We start from the raw sequence: 6,628 nt of genomic DNA, 5'->3' as shown, positions 1-6,628 counted from the left end.
CGCGGGCTGCGCCACGCCTTTTATTTATGAACTATTTGCGGTAACGAGATTTACGAGGTGAATCGAAAAGCCATAGGGGAGCGGAGGGAAAAAGTTGGTGGTGCAGCACGGGCCGATCTCGCGGCGTCGGCACACTGGCCTCGTTCCAAATCTGCTCCTGAACGACCTTTTTTCTGTACTTCACCCTCTTCGCTGTTTCGTTTTTCCCATTTTTTTTCCCCGTTTTATTTTCAAATTTTCTTTATTTCTGTTTCAACGTTTTTCTCGCCTCTCTCCATCCCCCTCTCCCGCTCTCTCTCTCTCTCTCGCTCTTCAATCCAGCAGGCAGCTTGATTTATGGCGTTGTTGTATTCCCCGGGCACCTCGCAGCCGCCTCCCTCCCACTCTCTAATCGACAACCTAATCGCGAGCAATTATAGAGCGAGAGAGAGAGAGAGAGAGAGAAAACCATCGTGAGCCAGAGAGACCGGGGTGCGAAATTTCCCGTTGCTGCAGAGTTTGCGTAAGAGACGCGCCGTTTCTCGGTCAATAATTTTTCCCATTGAAAAACCCCCAACGATTTGCGTAGCGCAATTTCTACGCAAAAGCCTTATTGTCAGTTATTACTGTGAGTTACGGACTAATCTATGATGCAGTACGTAATGTAATGAGCACGTAACAACCCATAGATGCGTTCTCCAGATTGCGGCGCGTCGGCTGCGTCACGTTCCTGTGACGTATCTACCGTGTCTGAAATCTGCGGGTGTACACTGAAGCGTATCTACAGGGCGATCTGAGGTGAAACCTGAGGGGATTGAAGATCCTGAAAGCTTCCAAAATAATAGCGTTCTTTCATGTATAAGTTAATATTTGCGCGCGCATAAATATTACATAAGACATTCTTTGCTGATTTGGAAAAGTGAGGCGGGGTTGAAGTTTCGAATTTGAAAAGTTCCGAAAGCGCCTAATTCCGAATTATTTCGTGGCGAAACTTGAAGTAAAGAAATGAAACATTGAACAAACCACAAAGTTTCGAATGGTCGGAAAGCCGACGGCTCCAAGTTCCGGAATGCAAGATTCCGAATATTCAAGTTACGATAGAGCAAAGTTCCGACGGGGCAAAATTGTGAAAAATAAAGTTTCGATCGATTAATATTCCAAAAGTTAAAATATACTCAGACAGCGTAGTTTACTCAACGAGTGGGAGTAAAACATTGGAAAATCCGAAGATCAGATTTATCAGGATTCCGAAAGCAAAAATATCGAAAATCCAAAACGAAGAAAGATCAAAGTGGTGAAATTGCATCTAGCCAGAAATTCATAGAACTGAAAATCTTCGATCGTTCGGAATTTCAATATTTCAGATTCGTAAATTTTTTCATTCTTACACTTTCGAATCTTTCACTTGTCGGAGTTATGCCCTTTCGTAATTTTGCATTGACTTGACCTTTGAGCGGTCTTTCACCATTCAAAACTTTGATACTTCGTCAAAGTTTTGTTTCTTTAGTTCAAATTTTGCCACCAAAAAATTGGCAATTCGGAGCTGTCGGAACTTTTAAAATTCGGAATTTCAACCCCGCCCCGGAAAAGTACGTGTCTGTCGCATCTGAATCACTCTATAGGTAGGTACAGTTCGACCCTGACGGCACGTCGCATCCGCGAGCTTGACAGGCTGATTGGAAGAGGGACTGGCGTGGGTTTCGTTAAATATGCAAATTGGCACGTTGTTACACTTTTTTTCTCTCCAAATTTCTTTACGCGCGTCGATTTATCGCCGCTGTGTCACGGTTATTAGTATTATTTTCGTTCGCCCCCACGTCGCGGCCCAAACCTTCGTTCCAAGGTAAAGTGAATTTTCCAACCCTGTTTCAGCACCGCGTCGAAAGCTGTCGATATCTCGGAGGAATATTAATTAGCGACTTTGTACGCCGGTGAGTCAATTATGATTTCCCCATCCCCGTTCTCGTTCTCTGCACGGGGAAACGGATTTCAGTTTCTGTAGAGTGTAACAAATAAAAGTTCCAATTTAGCCGATGGATGATCGATTTTAAACTCTTGGAAGCAATCAGACCCGGGCTAAGCTGATTTTTTACGACAGCACTCTTTATGCTGCGGGAAATTATTCATGCGTCATTTTCGTCATCGATGTAATTTCTTAGATATGGAGAGCTTTGAGTGTTTTGATTGATCCGTTAATTCTCAATCCGAGATACGATTGAATAAACGCTGATGGATGATCGACTTTTATCTCTTGGAAGCGATTAATCCCGGGCTGAGACTGTTTTTTTACAGGCACTGTTTGAGCTGCGGGAAATATTCACGCGTCATTTTCGTCATCGATGTAATTTCGTAGATATGGCAACTCCGAGTGTTTTTAACGATTCGTTGATTCTTGATCCGAGATATGATTGAAAAAACGGTTTATCCGTGCAGAGCTTATTTTTATGAACGACATTGGCCCGATATGGAACTCTCAAGTATATTTAGTCGAAAAACCGAAGTTGTAACGGTCACTTGAAATCGTATCAAACATTTTTATCGCCCCAAACTCAACCTGTGTCTGATACACTCGACAATAAACAAGATCCATCCGAGATGGTATCGAAGAATTGGGGTATCCCAGAGTAAGGCCTTATTCAATTTCATGCAAAACTCGGATAAGGGGCGTTCTCGAAATCTTATCTTCTAATTCCGCGAAGATAAAACGACATTAAGCATTTCCACGTTCTTAATTCCTTCACGCAGTGAGTCACTCGAGCGAATTGCAAAATTATTCTGCGATTTGACAAAGGAGCTTAATTCCGATTATAAGGATCTTATCACACTCCGAGTTTCTTGAGAGAGTTCTAGAATCGACGAATACTTGGCTTCTGGGATGAAATCGTCGACGCGAATATATAACGTATAACGGAATATATCTCCCACATTATTATACAGCCGTTTTTCCTTTCGCTTGTAATCCCCGAATAATCCTCAGCCTTTCAATTGGCGAATGATGGCATTACACGAGTCGCGTAACAACAGTCGTGTTACGTTAATTAGAGAGTAAATCCAAGAGCATTAAAATCGTAACGTTAATCACCCGGACACTGCATTATATACGTATAATCGAAAACGAGTTGACTTAATTTCCGCGGGGAATGTAACAGATGCACGACGTTATTTTCACCTCTATACCGGGATAAAGAACCGGGTTTTGAACAGCCGGTGTTACGGAAATAATTGCGACGTCTCTTACGTACGAATTTCAAATTTTGTCTAAACCAAATTTTTATTTTACTCCTCTCAACGAAAATTTCACACCATTCATTAGCGAAAATATCCGTGTGCAGACACAAATTCAAATTGCCGTCATAATTGGCCGATCCAAGTTTTCCGGCTGATCGAACGTTAAAATCAGATTCTCTCTAGTAGCCGGTATTCGCACGCTGTACATTATATCTGCGCATAATCGCCGGTCAGTCTCACAGCTCCCAATTATAGCCGGTGCCGGGGTTGCAGAACGGGCGTAAGCTGGCAACGCGTGTGTGCGAACCCGGAGAGGAGTGCAGGTGTAATAAAATTTTGTCCCGCTGCATGTACACCCGGCAACCTCGCGGCAATATCTGGAATCAAATGAGGCGCCTAAGCCAGCAATCACAGCTTATCGCGGATGAAGATAACTCTCGTCGATCGGTTTTACTATTCGTACATACACGTTGCGCGCATACGCCGACCGGAAATCCCTCTATCAACCTACGGGGATATAGTTTGTCACCAGTTACAAGTTACAGCCCCGGGGCCTGATAATACCCACTCTGGAATATTATGCAGGTGGCAGGTGTGATAATGCCCCTACACGCCGGTATTCGCCCCTTATTAAGCGGCCAGGGTGTATGCCAGAATCGTAATGACGTATGTCCGCGGGGCGGGTCGAGAGTTTCGTTTGAAATTCCCGAAGGAGAAAATACTTTCTCGCTTTTGTGTCGACCGTGTAATTTGCTGCAGCTGATTTCCATGCGAAGAGAAATTTCAAAGAAGCTTAAGAACCTGATAATTTTCACGTTTCACGATAAACATTCACCGTGTAAATAATTTCAATGATCTTTGACTCGACTCGTCGTTTGCTTACAGTTCCTAGACACCGCAATTTTCCACAGCCACTCGACGGATCCAAAGTGCGAAATTGCTGAGCCGATGTTTAGCCGTCTACGGACCGCGATCTTGGAGTCTGATTACCTCGACGCGATCATGAAGGGATCTCCTTTTCTCGCCCGGCGTTAACGATTTGATGACATGCTCGGCGCAGAGTCGAGAGGCAGCGAGCGAGGCACTTGTATAAGGCAGCGCCAATTATCACGGCCATGCAAATGCCTCCATTGACACAGATTTTTGCCCCAGTCCGCGGCATTCCTTCCACCGGCGTGTGAATACGAGTAAATACGAGTATACGGTATAGTATCGCAGGTTTCGCTGTGCCGTACATACAAGGTGTGCACCTCGTGTTTGAACATCACGCGGTCTCGACCAATGTACAAAACGATCGCACGCGTGCACGCACGCGGAGAGTAAGAAGCGTGTAACCCGCACCTACGAAATTTGACTAAAACAAATAGCTCACAATCAGACGAATACGCAAAGTGCTGACTTTGTCGACTTTCTTTTTTTATACCTCTGCAGCTCTGTGGGGTACGCGTGTATCCAATGCTTAAGAAGACCGTGCACACACGTAATTCGGCGTGCTATACACACGCGTAAACCGACGAACGGAGTTCTGCCTAGCCTTGACCTAGCCGACTTCATCCAGCCAGGAGCCCAACTCCGTGGCTTTCGCATCGACGTTTCCTCGGCGTGGCTCATATTCGCGATCTGCATACTTTCCTCGGTTATGGCTCCCCGCCGGCGACACGCCTTTTACCTACCTGTTTGTATTGTATGGGTTTGTCGAGTGTAGGTATGCGTGTACCCGCGATCAGCGGAGCAGCCAGTTTCCTAGATTCTAAACCCGGCACGCGTTTGTCTATAAAATTGATCAAGTTTAATGCCGCGGAGGTCAACTTTTCCCTCGGTCTCCGCGTTTCGAATCAACGAAATTATAACGGTGCGGTGACTCGTTTCAACTTAATCCTGTGATTTCCGGTCGAAGAGAAAGATACTACGATAATTTAGTCCGCGAGTGAAATTTCTATTATACCAAAAGTATGCTACAGTCAAAATTCTTTTCCAATTTTGCCAAATAATCAGAAAACAACGATAAAAAATATAAATTGAGAAGAATTCTTTCGCGAAACTCTCGCCGTTTACACGCGGAAAATTCAATCTATCGTGCCAGAAGCGAGGCGGAAGTTTCGATGTTGGGGGGTATAAATAGCCGTCCGAAAAGTCTCCTTGGATGGTAGAAGGATCACTCGATTAAGTCGCCGGGCGGAAATTTGAAAATCGCGACCATACGACCACAGATAGGATTAATTTTGGCAAGACGGATCAGCAGCTGTCGAGTGTTGAGTGAAAGACGTTAAACCTCATAATTTAGTGATTCTCCGATGTTGATCGATCGGTACGTTAAGGATGTGAAAAATTCGGCGATTAAATTAGGGAAAAACTGAGAGAGCGAAACCGTGACGGAATTCCGCGGGGTTTTCGCTGGTGAATTGGGGCTTCTATTGGCTTACGTTTTCCTCCCCGGCGGAGTTAGATGGAAGATAGGTTGACTGGCGTTAGCTAGCTGCAGGGTGGGTTGAGAGGCAGGGAGGTCGGCTTCAGGTTGGCGGAACTTGCGAGGTGAGTTAGGGGTGGAGAGACAGGGCGAGATGGTTGAACTTTTCAAGTCTGTCACTGCAGCGAGATTTCCTTTGCAATCTTCGGAGGAATCTTTGGTATCCAGACTGCACGTCTCTTCTACTTCGCTCTTTGTTTTCCCCTCCAGCTCGTTCCTGGGTTCTCCCTCAGGTCCTTCCTCCGCTCCATTTCTCCCTCTTCTTCTTCTTCGGCGGGTTGCCCCGTAGCGACAAGACCAGAGACGAGAGACGAGACCCGTCTTCTGATAAAGCAATAGTCTTATTTTCCTGCCGGCAGCTGCACGGTGTTCCACAGCGATCCCGCCGAAGGCTGTGCAGCCGAATCGAGTTCTCTACAAGTATAATATGTACGCTGTAGCAGATCCTCCGACTCGGGAAATATCTCGCAATTAGTTATTCCAGTAATTGCTCCGCTCCGTTCAATTAAAATATTATAATGCAAAATACACATCTCGTGAACACCGGTTGGGCTTTGGTAACCCGTTGCACCTGCACCCTGTCTCCCCCCCTGTTGCTGCCTCTTTGCAATCTCTTCACCGTCACGCGCTTCACTTTCTCCACGCGGCGCTGCGGCAGAAAAAAACACTCGCAAAAATACCTCGCTGATGAAGCACACCTCTGTTCGCCCCTCGAACTTTCAAACCTATCCGATACCTCTTTGTTCGAATGCTGCTGATCGAGCTACATTGTAAATGTCACCCGGCAGATCTAAATCTCCCTACATTTTAAGATCGTGGATCAATTTCACCGTCGTAGGTCCGACTTTCGAGTTTCCGAATAGAGGCAAGTGGCTCCCCTCGATAGAAGAAAAGTGGGTGATGGGTGTGAAAAGCTTATTGCCAATACGTACGGTTAGTTTAATTAGGAGCCCA

Source organism: Neodiprion virginianus, chromosome 6 (assembly GCF_021901495.1).
Source record: "Neodiprion virginianus isolate iyNeoVirg1 chromosome 6, iyNeoVirg1.1, whole genome shotgun sequence".
NCBI classification, from domain to species: domain Eukaryota; kingdom Metazoa; phylum Arthropoda; class Insecta; order Hymenoptera; family Diprionidae; genus Neodiprion; species Neodiprion virginianus.
The sequence above is the reverse complement of the archived record's forward strand: the minus strand, read 5'-3'. Positions refer to the sequence as shown.